The 14,374-nt window shown below is 41.1% G+C and overlaps 1 protein-coding gene and 1 pseudogene across 4 annotated transcripts in view; one reads left to right on the forward strand and one right to left on the reverse strand.

Annotated features, from left to right (window-relative positions):
- The window catches only part of Kcnip4 (potassium voltage-gated channel interacting protein 4), a 1,227,189-nt gene that overhangs the window by 736,560 nt on the left and 476,255 nt on the right, over positions 1–14,374 (forward strand). The gene's annotated exons all lie outside the window — the stretch shown is intronic.
- On the reverse strand, positions 8,716–13,555 carry LOC105743167 (annotated as a pseudogene).

Genomic DNA, 14,374 nt, shown 5'->3' on the forward strand with positions numbered 1-14,374 from the left:
TCACTGTCTCTCTCTCTCTGTGTGTCACTGTCTCTCTCTCTCTCTCTCTCTCTCTCTCTCTCTCTCTGTCACTGTCTGTCTGTCTCTCTCTCTTTCTCTCTCTGTCTCTCTCTGTCTCTGTCTCTCTCTGTCTCTGTCTCTCTCTCTCTCCCTCCTTCCCTCCCTCCTTCCCTCTCTCCCTCCCTCCCTCTCCCTCTCCTTTCCCTCTCCCTCTCTCCTTCCCTGCACATTTCTTCTCAGTTCTCTGTGCTGGGACTCAAGCACTGTACCACTGAGCCACACTCCCATCCCTCTACCACTTTCTTGACTTGGAACTCTTCCAAAAGCATGGTCACTTCTGCCTCAAACCTGATGTTTGCAGCAGCCTTATATTCACATCACAAAGTATAAGTGCACCTAAGAAGCAGTGAGTCTTTACCATGCACTGTCTCTGCTCAGGCCGTGCAAGGCTGGCGTGGCCCTCCAGGCAAATGCATTCTCCTCACCATTTATATCCTGGCTTCAGTTCCCTCAATTGCACTGAAGTAGATTTTCCTCACATCAGAAGTGACTTCCTAAATCCCAACTTTAGTGAACTCTTCAGTCTTAATTTACTTGATCCTTGCCTTTCTGTCTGCTTTTAATTTCCATGCCTGTTCACCTTACACTTTACCATCAGTGATATCAAAGTACTCGGTTATCTAATCCACTCTTTCACTACACGCAGTTCCTTCTCCCACAGGAAGGCACCAAGTTTGCTTCCAAACACATTTGAATCACTCTTCAAATCCCAGGTAAAGGATTGAAGGAATGCCTCCACTGTGGGCTCCTTGCTCCCTTTCTCCTCTCACTCGGTCCTTCATTCTTTCACAGTAGGCCACCTTTTCTCTATCTTCTCTGTCAGCAGAATTCATGTTATATAGATAGATAGATAGATAGATAGATAGATAGATAGATAGATAGATAGAGACATTTATGTTACTTGATAATATATAATAATTTTCTATATTATGATATATAAGATAATATTAGTACACAACATATTTATATTAATCTATAATATATACAATATTTCATGTTAATCAATTGCTTTTTACCCATCATTACCATTGGATTGGGAGGTATCTTTGTGCTAAGGGGATAACTCTACATATACTTTGTGGTGGAGGATATATTATCCAAGAATAATTTGAGTGAATATATGATGAATGAATGAATGAATGAATGAATGAATGAATGAATGAATGAATGGAAAAAATTATTCTACACAGTCATCAATCAGGAATTAAACCCCAGGTCTCTGGCACTCCCTAGCATATGGTGTGTTCTAATAAAAATTTGTTCACAAAGTTATACTTAATTAATAAAAGATGAAAACAAAGCCATTAAATGACATGTAAAATGTTTCATGTTTGTACATAGTTGATTTTATGAACAGCTTCAGTACCCAATAATTATAATTATCATCTCCATAATACCAGGGATTGAACCCAGAGCTGTTGCACTAAGCGACATTGTTCACCCTTTTCATTTCATTCTTCATTTGGAGCAGAGCTGTGCCAGGTCACTAAGTTGTCTAGGCTACACTCATATTTATCATCCTGTCAGTCCCCTACAGTGCTGCGATTGCAGGCATGAGTCAATTAGACTACTAATATTTTGTCTATATAGTGACTCATAAAGTCACTGGGGCTACAGCTATTGATTTAAAAAAAAAAAAAGCTATTCTGCAAGAACTTTAAAATACTACATTTTTGTTAAAATATTTTTGTTTTTTAAGTTAAAGAAGTTCATCATATTGCTGTTATGTAATCCAGCCCCTTCTTTAAAGTAACACTGGGATATTGAAGTTAAAGCTTTCATCATGGGATTTGTATTTGTGCTTACTAGAGAAAAGAATAAAACGGCACTTTCGGCAGACAGATGACAGGGTGTGAACACAAAGGCATTCGTGCTACACACTACTTTATCAGTGATGACAAGTCAAAACCTCCTGTAAAAAACAAGCATTTGGGCAAAGAATCAACAATCCCGCCTCAGTGAGGAAAGTTTTGTTGGCACACTCATGTTCTATGCATGTGCCCTTGTCTATTAGTCGGCTTCCTCTTTTCCCTGGTTGAGTACACATGTTCATTTGTGTCTTGACATTGACCGCAAGTTGGGAAAGTCAAGCATTTCTGAAAGGGGCTTTGATCATTAGTGATAAACGGATCTGACTTTCACAAATCACTGATGTTATTCCAGCTTCAAGTGCCATGCATTCCTTTCCTTGCCTCTTGACAAATGGTTCTCATCTTTGGCAAGTGAATACTAAAACATTTCTCTAAAGAACAGAGAGAACTAATTAAAGAATAGGGAGGTACTTCACATCTTTTTGTAAATGCACAAGATTAGCCTGTTGAGCACAACTCAATGACCTATCATTACCAAAAAGAGAAGTAGTAATCTCTTCTTCACTGAAAACCAACCCAATGTTGAGATGCACATCCAAAAAATGATCATGTTAGACCCTTTGTCTCTGTCAGGATGTAAGTTAGTACAATGTTTTCATAACCACAAATCTGTGTATTTTCTCTATGTGTCTAGGGAAGATTTTGTGAAAGAGGTGATACAATTGGTAATTGGTTAAACAATTATATGAATAACATCTTGGGTAAAATTCATCAAACATACTTTGAAATCTGGAATTACTTCATGTGAGATGTATCAATTCAATAAATTTAAAGTTTTGTACATGGGAAATGGTGATGAAACACAAGTTTATTTCAGTGTAAGTGAAATTTGTTTACTTAATTTTAGAGCATTACCAGGACAGAATAAAATCCTAGTCATTTAAAAAAATCTTGTCAAAACTTCTGACTTGAAGTTCAACAGGGTATTTTGTGGAAATTAAGTTAGCTAGGACAGTAAGATGGAAAGTATTTTTAGTATGATCATCCAGACTAAGCCTGACCTATGGAGTGTGCTATATTCGTTCTCTAGATTTTTGTAAAAGATTATCACAGACTGTGCCCCAAAGACAACACAAATTTATTCAGTCACAATTCTAGAGCCCACATGTCTGAAATCATAATGCCAGGAAGGTCATACATTCCGTAAATGCTCCTGGAAAAAGCTCTTCCACACTCGCCTTTGGAGGTCATGGGTGGCCGGTGGCATTTCTTGACTTGTACCTGCCTCGCTCCATTTTTGTATCTGAGTTTACATGACTGTCTTCCTTCTGTTCATCTCTTTGTCTTTGAGTCTTCTTTGTAAAGGACACCTGTCATTGGGTGTGGGGATCATTCCAGTACAGCCTGTCTGCATAATAAATAATTTCTTTTGTAAAGACTCTGATTCTAAATAAAGTCACATTCTGTGGCTTGGGATAGATATGAAGTTGAAGGATGTGCAATTCAACACACTGTATTTGCTATTCTGTTTTTTTGGAAATAATAAGTGGTTAAATGAAGACTCAAAATCATAGGCAAAAAATACCTGTAAGTGTATGCAACAATGTCTCCTAGGAAGCTAAACTTAGACTCTCTGAACTGTGCCAGGCAGCAGTATCAAATGGGAAAAGCAATTGGGTAGTAAATATTCAGGAAAGCACACTAGGAACTTGAATATTAATGTTATGTGTTATTGTCCATTTAATATTTAATGTTCTTACTTTTTATATTTGACTGTAAAACGACTTTATTCATTTGAACGAAGGATCATCTTTTTATGTAGGCTAAGTTATATGTCCCCCTCTTTCTAAAGTAGTCCCCCTCTAACTAGCTACTTATCTCCTAGTATTATAGCGTATCTATACCTCCTGCTCATACAATGAAGGTGTTTCCTGCTTTGGAAATTTTTTCTAGGCTGTCACCTGTTATTATTTTTACCTGCAAAGGTTCCTCCTATGCACAAACTCTTTGAATTCAGTGTTCATGTGTATTCTGAGCCCAGTACCATCTACCCACTTGCAATGCTGCTTGATTAAACACTGTTTTCACAATTACCAAACCCCTTGAATATTATGTATTCATATATTTCCTCTCTTTCAATAGATGATAAGTTCTTATAACACCTAGAAACTATAGAGAGTGTATAATAGGGTCAGAAAACAATGTAAAAATGAGTAAGTACCCAACTGATTTAAGCTCAAAGCAAGATGCCACACCAGACACTCAGTATAGCAAATTTCTGATTTTGACCATAGAATGCTTGCATGGATTAAAGACCATGCATCTACAAGTTAAAATATGGTAAGAAAATAATACCTAGAGCCAGGATAGAAGTGGGGTGAAATGCATTAGAAATTATAAGCCTAAACCATTACTCCCAGTATTGTACAATGGCCTCTAGAGATTTTGTGGCAGAGGTGATGTTAAGGTTGGACACTGAGGAATAGGCACTGTTCCTGGGGACAGGTTAATGGGGCAGGTTTAGAAATAGTAGGTAAAGGAAAATAAAGTCTGATTCCCAGTATGAAGACTTTGAGTCTGATGTTTGTTGGAAGAAATGTTAAATAATTCAGCTGTGAGACAGGATTGTAAATATGATTAGTTCATTGAGGTAGAACCAACTGGGGAGTTAGATGGGAACAAAGCCTCAGAGAACTAGAGCAGTGGGAGAAGGAGGGGACACAACAGGGCAACACAGAGTGGTGGCGTGCTCAGTGTATGTGTCCTTGTGGCGGCACTCTGACTGCTTGATCAAGAGAAGCGTCAAGGAAACCCAGGAGGAAATCAGTGTAGAACACAACCATACTTCACAGCAGAGGAGGCCACTGTGACTGAATACAGAAAATTATATCCACTGAAGAACACAAGTGAGCTTCAAAAGGAAGGAGGTGACCAATCCAGGGCACTGTGATGAGGTGAAGGAAAACCATGTTGAATGTAGAGTCAGCTATGGGCCTCAATGAAGCAAAGATGGAGGCAGGAGAGAACTAGAAAGCAGCCCGACACTTTCCTGGGAGACAGGCTTAGCCAGGGTGAATGCTGCCTTCATACTTTGTGCTAGAGAGCAGCTTTCTTCCATGGCTTTGGTGGATGGTTGCTGTCACTCTCTGTAGGAAGAGCCTCTTGTATTTGTTGGCTGCCTGGCCTCTATGACAGCAAAGAGAAATTGTATGTAAGACTTTAGAAAAAGCTATACATCTTTACATGATATTGCTAAAGTATTAGGTGGATAATGTATTGCAAAGAAACTAGTAAAAGAATGAAAGGGGTCTTCCACCATATGCAGTTTGAGAAGCTCTGTTCTGTAAAGCAGATATGTTGGAGAAATAGAAGAGCTTGATTCCTTTGCTCTTTAAATAGCTTGTCCTGTCTATGTGGGAGGTGGAGGCACAGATATGAATATTTTCTGAAACCCCAGCTTCAGACACAAGGCATAGAGTACCACCTGTCATTTATTGTGACCAATAAATAATTAGAATAGAATTGATACTACTTAGTAGTACTAATTTTTAAAGGACTGATAGACCAGTTCAGGTGGATTTATTGAGTGAAGTCACAGAATCAGAAATGAATAGACACAACCAAATGTAACCATAGACCACGCAGGCATGAGACATACTTTACTAGGAGCCACAAAAGAGAGAAATGCATAAATATGTGCTGGGCTGGCTCCTACCCAAGGGAGTGCTGAGACGGCAATTGAGACTAAGAGTGGTGGTGCATGCCTGTAATGTCAGGAGGATTGCTACTAGTCCAATCTGTGTAGTGAGACACTGTAGACCCTGTATTAAATAAGAGAGAGAGAGAGAGAGAGAGAGAGAGAGAGAGAGAGAGAGAGAGAGAGAGAGAACAAACTGGAACTGGCTGGGCAAAGGACGTGGAGTGAATAGCCCATTGTACAGTTCAAAATTTAGGGAAAGAGCACTTAAAATAAAGGTACTCAGTATAAAGACAAAAAGGAAAGGGTAAAACTAGGTCTTCAAAGTTGTACAGCAGAGTGAGGTCCTGCTATTAGGGACACATGTTTCTTGGAGCTAATACTTCTTCCCTGGACCCAAACGAACATCGCTTACTGAAAGACTGAGCAAAACACTTTTGATTTGCAAGCTCCTGAGCACGATCTATCTCCAAATACACAACCTGGTGTCCTTGACCCAACAAGACACTGCTGTTGGCCATGGCTTTCTCTAAGCAACACAGATGATTACCAGATTCCCTGCAACATGCTTGGTGCACTTGACAGACACAAGTCATTCTGGGCAAAGTGTCTGTTACAGGCCTGTGCAAGCATTTCTGGTTACACTTCATCTACCTAACAAATTGCAATTAGCTTCCATCTGTGAGGTATAAAATTGAGTTCTTATGAATGCCCTGAGCTCTTTCTAAGCACAGAGTATGTTGCCAAGCTGTCAGTGTGCAAGGAATCTAGGCCATCGTTCAGAGACTCGAAGTCAAACTTGAAAGGATGCTAGTGATACTCTAGCCAAGCTTTCCTTCTAGAGAAAGTACCTGAGGCATGGAGTAGTAAAAGAATGAGTTCAAATGCACATGCTATTTAGGTCAACTTAAAGGAAAATTCTCCTGGCTGGGAAGCTCTGAGCACTTTCCACTGGGCCTCAGTGCTTCAGTCAAACATCCATTCATTGAACTGTGAATTTTCTAATGTACAACAACTCTTCCTAGACCTTGAAACCAGTTACTTGCTCTGGAAAATAATTCCAGCCTGTCATTTTTATTACTGGCCAGTAACCGCAAAGGGCTTATCTGTGTTTCAAGATAGTATAGCATTTCATGGTGATTATGAAAGGAACTGCTATCAAATAGATTTAAATTAGCCAAAGTAAATCCATAAGGATGAGGAATCTTGCAATGAATAATCTCCTAGAAGTAACTTACAAGGTTTCAGGGCATTTTGGTTGCCTAAAATACAAATTTTAGGTTTATAACTGTTTCACCGAAGTCTTTTGTATCACCAAAAGGTCATAAGGAGCTAAGAGACAGAACTATAGCTAACAAAGTTGCGAATTTCATGGCATCATAGGCTGCTCTTGTAGTCTTCCCAGAGAGGCGGTAACAGTACCTACCTTATAGATTCCTCAAGGAGATGACTTCAAGGAGTGCTTTTGAGGTGCTCAGCACAATGTCTAGACTTGGTAACCACCTTAGGAATATTAGCCATTGATATAAATCATTAGGCTATAGCTCTGTCAGGGTGGTACAGTTTGCTACATGAACACAGAGAGTAGATTTGATAAGGTGTACAATCTTTCTGGTCCTGTTTAAAATGATTGACCAGTTGGCTAAATCTTTGTCTCTGGCTAAGCCCTTCTTTTAAATAATTTCTTATTAAAAATAAATAATTTATTATAATCATTTAATTAATGATCATCAGCCTGGAGGTTTTTCTTTCTTTGATTTTAGGGCCCATATTTGTTATTTAAAAGGAAGAGAACACATTTAGAGCATCTGCATTGTACTGTGATTATTGCTTTTGTTATTACACATCCAGCGTTCTGTAAGCAAGGTGTTAGGATAGCATTTTGGAGATGAGAAGTGAAATATCAGATATAGTGACATCTAATATCCAAGACAGAGTGATCATGTAAGTATTGAAATATATTAGGATACTTTGGGGAGAAAGGGCAGGGGTCCTATTAATAGTTATGGGGCTGGTGAGATTGCTCAGTGTACTAGTGCATGCTTAGGCAAGCACAAGGACCTAGGTTTGATCCCTGGTACTGCATGCTGTGCCATCCTTGCTCCCGGATGTGCTGATCTAGTTACCGAGTCTGGGCATGGTGGTGCATGCCTGTAATCCCAGCACTGAAAACAGGAGGATCACTATGAGTCCAAACTGCCTAGTGAGACACTGTGCCAAACACATAAGTAATATTTAATAATAATAATAATTATTATTATTATTATTATTATTATTATGTTGGTCAATGGCTATACTTTGGGAATATTTCAGGTAAAGTAGAGGGTATCATAACTTCTCTTGTGTATAAAAAGAAATGATAGAAGCAGAATTTAAACACAAAATAATCTCTATGACTCTTACTTAGCTTAATAGAAAACTCACTCACAAGATCTTCTTGGTTGTCATTTTATTACACTGGGTTAAGGGCCATTGCCACAGTACAAGTGAAAATTGGTAGACTATACAAGAACCCAGAGTCATTTGGTGGATACAGTGTCAGTGAATCAGAACTTCTCCAGGTGGTAAATAGAGTCAAGAGAATTGTGATCTCAGTTTTTGGGGTCTCTAATCCCCAGCATGATAACATTAGGAAATGTTGTTCGTAATTTGATTTGAATAGATGAGGAAGGTTGACTCGTGTTATGGAATTGATGACCTTATTGAAAGAGGAGGAAAAAAACAGAATTGCTGTCTCTTAACCTGTGAGATGTTTATCTATACGTGGGGAGGCAGGCCCTGGCCAGAGAAGCCATCTATGACTTGATCTCATACTTCCCATTCTCTAGAACTCTGAGAAATGGAATTCCATTACTTAATTCACCTAATCAAAGGTATTGTCTTACAGAACCCTAAACTGACTATGAAAGGGCCAATGAGAATGTCCTTTAAAAAACAAAACAAAACAAAACAAAACAAAACAAAACAAAAAACTATTCATTTTTAATTCAGTTTAATGTAATCATAAAATTAAAATTTTATGCTGGGGTGGCAACGTTGAGCAAATTCAAAATATATTTTCATTTGCAAATTTCATACAATTAGGACTAATCTTTTAAAGCTGCATATCTTCTTGAAAATGGTTTATGCCTTTGTATGGAATATGGGTCATATACCTGTGCCACCATTTAAATGGGTTTGATAGTGTCTAATAAATGTAATAACTATAGTCATATAAGATAAATGAAGAGTTTCAACTTCTTGGTAAAACTTGTTGTCTTCCCAATAAAGTGCAAAATGTTCATCTCCGGGTTTCCACATCTTCACATACTCCATAGGAATAGATGACTCTAGTACTTTTTTTTTCCAGCTTAATTAGCCCAAATCTTCTTTTGCACCCAGGATTGTAAAAAATTTTATCTTCATGGGGTATAGCTAAGACAGCTCCTGCCAGCTTAATCAGTCCCACTCTTTTGCATTCAATGGCATTTCTGTCTCTCCATTTTGAATGCCAAAGAAACAATGACTTGGGACAGGATTCTACTAATCAGTATTTACATTAAAATGTTTTTAAATTTTCACACCACCAAAAACTTCTTTATTTATTGTTCACAATTTTCTGTCATAAAAATGATCAGGATTACTGGTTTGGCTTTCTCTTTCCCCATTTTTTTTAGTATTATAATCTATTAATTCTTGAGAAAGTAGATTTTCTTTTGCCTCTGCATAGATGGACTTTTCCTTGGTCTGGTCTGCATGTTTCTTTTATTAAAAGCATCATTACTACACTGAGAACTTAAAGGATATGCGGCATCTTTAGTTCTGTCATATCTAGAATATGGTCTATCACATTTGATTCTCTCCTCAGCCCAAACTTCAAATCCTGAAGAAATACTTGCCCTTTCAGAAACTATTTTTAGGCCTTCCACTGCCATCTGAAAATGGCTTTGAAATTTGAGTGTCTCTGAAAAGGAAGAGCTTTTTCTTTTCTTGGCTGCCTGGTATCATGACAAGAAAGCTGTCTTGGTTGATTATTGTCTTTTACTCCATTCTATTCAGTAGTTGACAATCTGTGCTGTTCCTGATGAAGCTGCTGGGAATGTGGCTTAGGACCTTTCACACTCAAAGTCCCCATTTAGACTCCAAGAAATCAAATAATGTTCTTGGTGCTGAAGGCCTTGTGTTTCTGGGATCCCCTTCATTTATTTTATTTTATTTTAGGACAGGGTCTACAAGGTCGACAGGGTCTCACTGCATAGATCGGACTCTTAGTGATCCTCCTCTTTACAGCCTCCCAAGTGCTGGGATTACAGGTGCACACCACCATGCGCCCAAGGGTGGGGCTGGCACGGCAGGCCCAGGATCAAACTCCTAACCCCTGCATCTGACTAAGCAGGGACTTTAATATGCTGAGCTATTTGGCCTGCCCTTCCTCTTCATCTTTGATCCTACTTGACCCCTGTCTTTCCTCAGCCTCTTGGAGGTGAACCCGTAACAGTTTTCTGCTCATTGCTGTTAAGCATTATGTTTAATGCTGCTTCTAAATTGTTGCCATGGTCCATAAGAACTAGCCTTGAAGCATCCTTCCCATTTCTGTTATATGCTTCAGTGCCTTCTTATCGACCAATTTTCTATAGACACCTTCATGTTTCCTATGAAACCTCTCTACTTAAGTTATCACTAGCATTCATATTGAGATTACTTCAGGCACCATTCCCTGCTCCTGCAAAGGTCTTGGTTTCTCTGCTCTTTGCAATTTCTGCAATAGCAGCAGTCCTTTGCCTTTCAAATTCTCATTGTCATTTGTAGGTTTGGCAGGCCTTGTAACTTGTAGCGTCTTTCTTCCATCAAGTTTTCTGCTATTTGAACATGAAGATGCATCCATCTGTCCAAAAGGCACAAAAGGAAGTGGTCCACTTTCAGTTCTGCTGCTGCTTCTACTGTGTTTTGACAAGCTTCTCTGTAACTCCCATTTCTCAAGAAGGTGTTCTCCTTCACCCCCAAGAACTGTGGTGCTGGAGTCATTGCAGAGCACGAATGCATTTGTTATGCCAATGCTGCCTGAAAGTTTGAGGTGGTGTGTTCAGGCTTTTCAGCCTTTCCACCACTGCTGATGTCACTGGGAAGGAATGTCTTGCTATTTGGTCTCAGGTCTGTACTGAGAGCAATGCATATGATGCCATTCGTGTTGAGTTTGTCTGGAGAACTTGCCCAAGCTTCAATGCCTTCTTCAGAACGATACCACATGGCTTTTACTTGTTCCTTTCTGTTGTGATTTGATGTCTTATTTTCTCTTTGTTCTTTTATCCAGTCCAAACCAACCCTTTACCATGTTAGTAGCTTTTCAGATCCTGAAGTCCTGACATGCAAAACCGTGGCTTGTGGTCCCCAGGCTGGAAAGCATACAGCTGGAGCTTGAAGTCCCTCCAGGGACCCCAGTAAAAGTGAACGGGTCACCAGAGAAACACGTGCACTTCAGCAAACCTGTGGAAGTTGAGTACTTGTGGCAATGTGTTTTTCTTGTGGCACTTCCTTCAGGAGCATCCACATCCCTGTTCAGCCCTGAGCATTGGCCCTACCAGGCTGTGCTTTCTCCACCCGCCGGCCTCTGCACAGAAGGGATAAACCGCTGCCTGCATCTTGAGTGGACAGGCTGGAGGACACAATTAGGCTTGTGATTTGCCAGCTGGCGCTCACCCTGGCCAATCAAAGAGGAGTGTGTGTAGATCTGCAATGTGGGGAGACATTGCTTGAAAGTTTGTGCCAGTCTCTGGTGGCCAGAGAAAGGAACTCTCCCGTAGGTGGCACTGTCCCCAGCTGATGAGTGTGTGACAGGCTGCTTTGAACTTAAGGTCCAGCGCTACTGTTCACTGTGGCTGAGGCCCTTGTCACAGACAGACTGAGAGCAGAAGTGGCGGAGTAGGCAGAGCCCTTCTTGGAACTAGGGAGAAAGTTGGCTGTTCAAAGCAGAAGTGCCATTAAATGACAAAGTGGAGATAACTCTCAGACCATCCTGTTAATCAGTGCATAAATCCTCCTGAGGTTGTAACCACCAAATTATTAGGGTGTGTGCTGGTTGCAGCGGAATCTGTGTGTGTGTACCTAAAATCCTCTTTTTGGCAGATGAAGAAACTAGGGCTCAAATTTGCACAACTGTTGAATGGCAGAGCAAAAATTTGTACTTAACCACTGATAAGACTTTGTCCACCCTCCACCACATACTAGGTTCCGCTCCTCTTGTATTAACTTTCCAATTGCACTTTTGTGACATTTGTACATTTTGAAAGCCACCTTCGAGTTTAGGTGGCATGAGGAATCTTGAAAGTTTTCAGTTGGGAAAAACTTGGTACAGCAATGATGAATGCCAGGAGGTGCTGAACAGCACTCCTCCTGAAGGTGCTCATGTTCCCATCCTCAGAACCTTGGTCAGGGTAGCTGTTATCTCCACCATGTAGGTATGTGCGCTGCAAGATCCTGCTAGCCAATAGCCTGTGCTGGTTTCAGTCCATAGCGGACTGGGTCTAAGGCCAGGTGTCACAGCAGAAAAGCATCACAAAGAGGAAAATGTCCATGGCAGGGTAGGCAGGAAGGAGCCAGAATGCCCTTAAAGCTTAGAATAGAGTCAATATTGGGAACTCGAGGGATGCTGGTAGAGAACAATAAAAACAATTAGGAAGGAGTGTGAGGCTACCTGGAAAAGAAGAATCTCTAGCTGAGCAGGGCTTTATGGCACACCTCTGTAATCCCAGCACTGAGTGGAAGGAGGGTCACTGGAGTTTGAGGCTAGTCTGGGCTACACAGTGAGCTCATGGCCAGACTCAAGGACACAGCAAGATGCTGTCTAAAGAGAAAAATTCCTTGGCTGGTTATTAGGTCATCACAGAAGTTTGGATAAGGTCAGTTGTGACCTCCACTGTGGAAAAAAGGAGGCAGCTAAGGTCGAACCAAAGAACAAGGGTGACTGGGAAGTGACCTCCCTCATAGTAGATACAGTGACAAAGCAGTGAAATTAAAGACTAAGATTGTTATGCACACACACATACACATACACACACACACACACACACGCACATCTTATTTAGTCAAACATGTGACAGGACATGTATCACTGATAGACTGCATTTGCAAGTTGAATATTTAGGTAGGAGCTATGGACAATCATTTCATTTGTTTGCAATTTGTATTTTTGACAAGGAATAGCCATTGACTCCATGGGATGCACCAAGGAATGCTCTACATGCATGGGTGTTTATGGATTTAATCTACGCTAAGAGGCAGATTCTGCTCTGAATCCCATTTGACAGATGAAGAAACTGATTCATTTGCCTGACAACATTCATACATAAAGCAGGTGCATTCATTTTCTATTGCTAATGGAATAACAACAGGAGCAAATATTCACACACCTAGTGGCAAAAAAACAACAAAAAGTGACTTTTCTTATAGCTATAAAGGCCTCCAATGTAAAATGAATAGGCAGAGCTAACTCCATATGGGAGCTCTAGTAAAGGCTTTTCCCTTGACTTTTCTAGATATTAGAGGTAATATGGATTCCTCAGCTCATGCCCTTTTGCTGCTTTTCAAACCCAGCAGCATATTCCTCCTCTTCCTCCTCCTCCTCCTTCATCATCTTCATCTTCTTCATCGTCGTCTCCATCTCCTTCTTCTTCTCTGTCTCTGTCTCTCTCTCTTTCGGTCTCTCTGTCTCTCTCTCTCTCTCTCTCTCTCTCTCTCTCTCTCTCTCTCTCTCTCACTTGCTCCTTCCTCTCGTAAGTTCTCTCATGGTTGCATCTGGCTTGCAGAGATCCAAGGTCATCTCCTCATCTTTGCACTCATCTGCAAAGCCGTTTTTACTTCTGCTCCTGTGTGGAAGGGAATACGGGGACAGCTGGGGAGGGCTGCGCCCACAGGGCAGGGTCTGGGTGGGGGGCGTGGTGGAGATCCCTGAGTGCTCTCTGGAGGAGGCTGCCCTCAGCAGAACCTCTGCACACCTTTGCTTTGTGCCCATGGAGCCTGTAAACCTTGGCTCACTCCAGAAACAAAGGCTGAGACCCTGATAGTACCCATAAATGAAGTTGTTAGTTTTAGAAAAGCATCTCAGCCCTGTAAATACGGATGAAGCAAAGACATCAGGCTGAGAACCTCACCTTGAGCTTCTTCTCACCATGCAGCTCCTTGCTGTCTGCTCCCCCCACCCACCCATTGCCTTTTGCAGTATTATCATTAAATCTCTTTTTACTTCACTTTTGCTGAGTGTCTCATTCCTTGCTGGAGAGACTTTCCTTTCTGAGTCAGCCTCACTCTACGCTCTGCATTCCTGTACCTCCTGGAGTGAACCGAGGAACCGGGGCAGAGGAGGGTCTCTTCACTGTAGAACGCTGTGCCTCAGACCTCCACCTGAAGCGAGAGAGTATGGCCAGAGCTCTGCTGACTAGAACACGCACATGTTCTGGCAGTAACCACTCTGCCTTCCATCGAAAAAGCAAGCTTAGAAGGCCTGGCAGCAGAGCCTGCAGCCTTACAGCACTGCAGCCTAGCACCGGAACAAGAACAACAAACAGGCTCTATTTAAGTAATTACACCTGGTGTGTACTCCCTGCCAACCACTTGCCTCATGTTGCTTATGTGATATTGAAAATAACAACGCTGATCCCACCCCCGTGTGGAAAGCAGGCATAAAAATTTATAGTCGTGGGGCTGGAGAGATGGCTCAGTGGTCTAAAGCACCTACTTAGAACAAGCTTGGCAAAGCATTGGGGACCGCGGTTCAATCCCCCAGCACCACATGCCAGCCAGCCCGCCCCCTGGTGGGCTGAGCTGGCCACAC

Source organism: Octodon degus, unplaced genomic scaffold (genome assembly GCF_000260255.1).
Source record: "Octodon degus isolate 3935 unplaced genomic scaffold, OctDeg1.0 scaffold00006, whole genome shotgun sequence".
Taxonomy (NCBI): Eukaryota; Metazoa; Chordata; class Mammalia; order Rodentia; family Octodontidae; genus Octodon; species Octodon degus.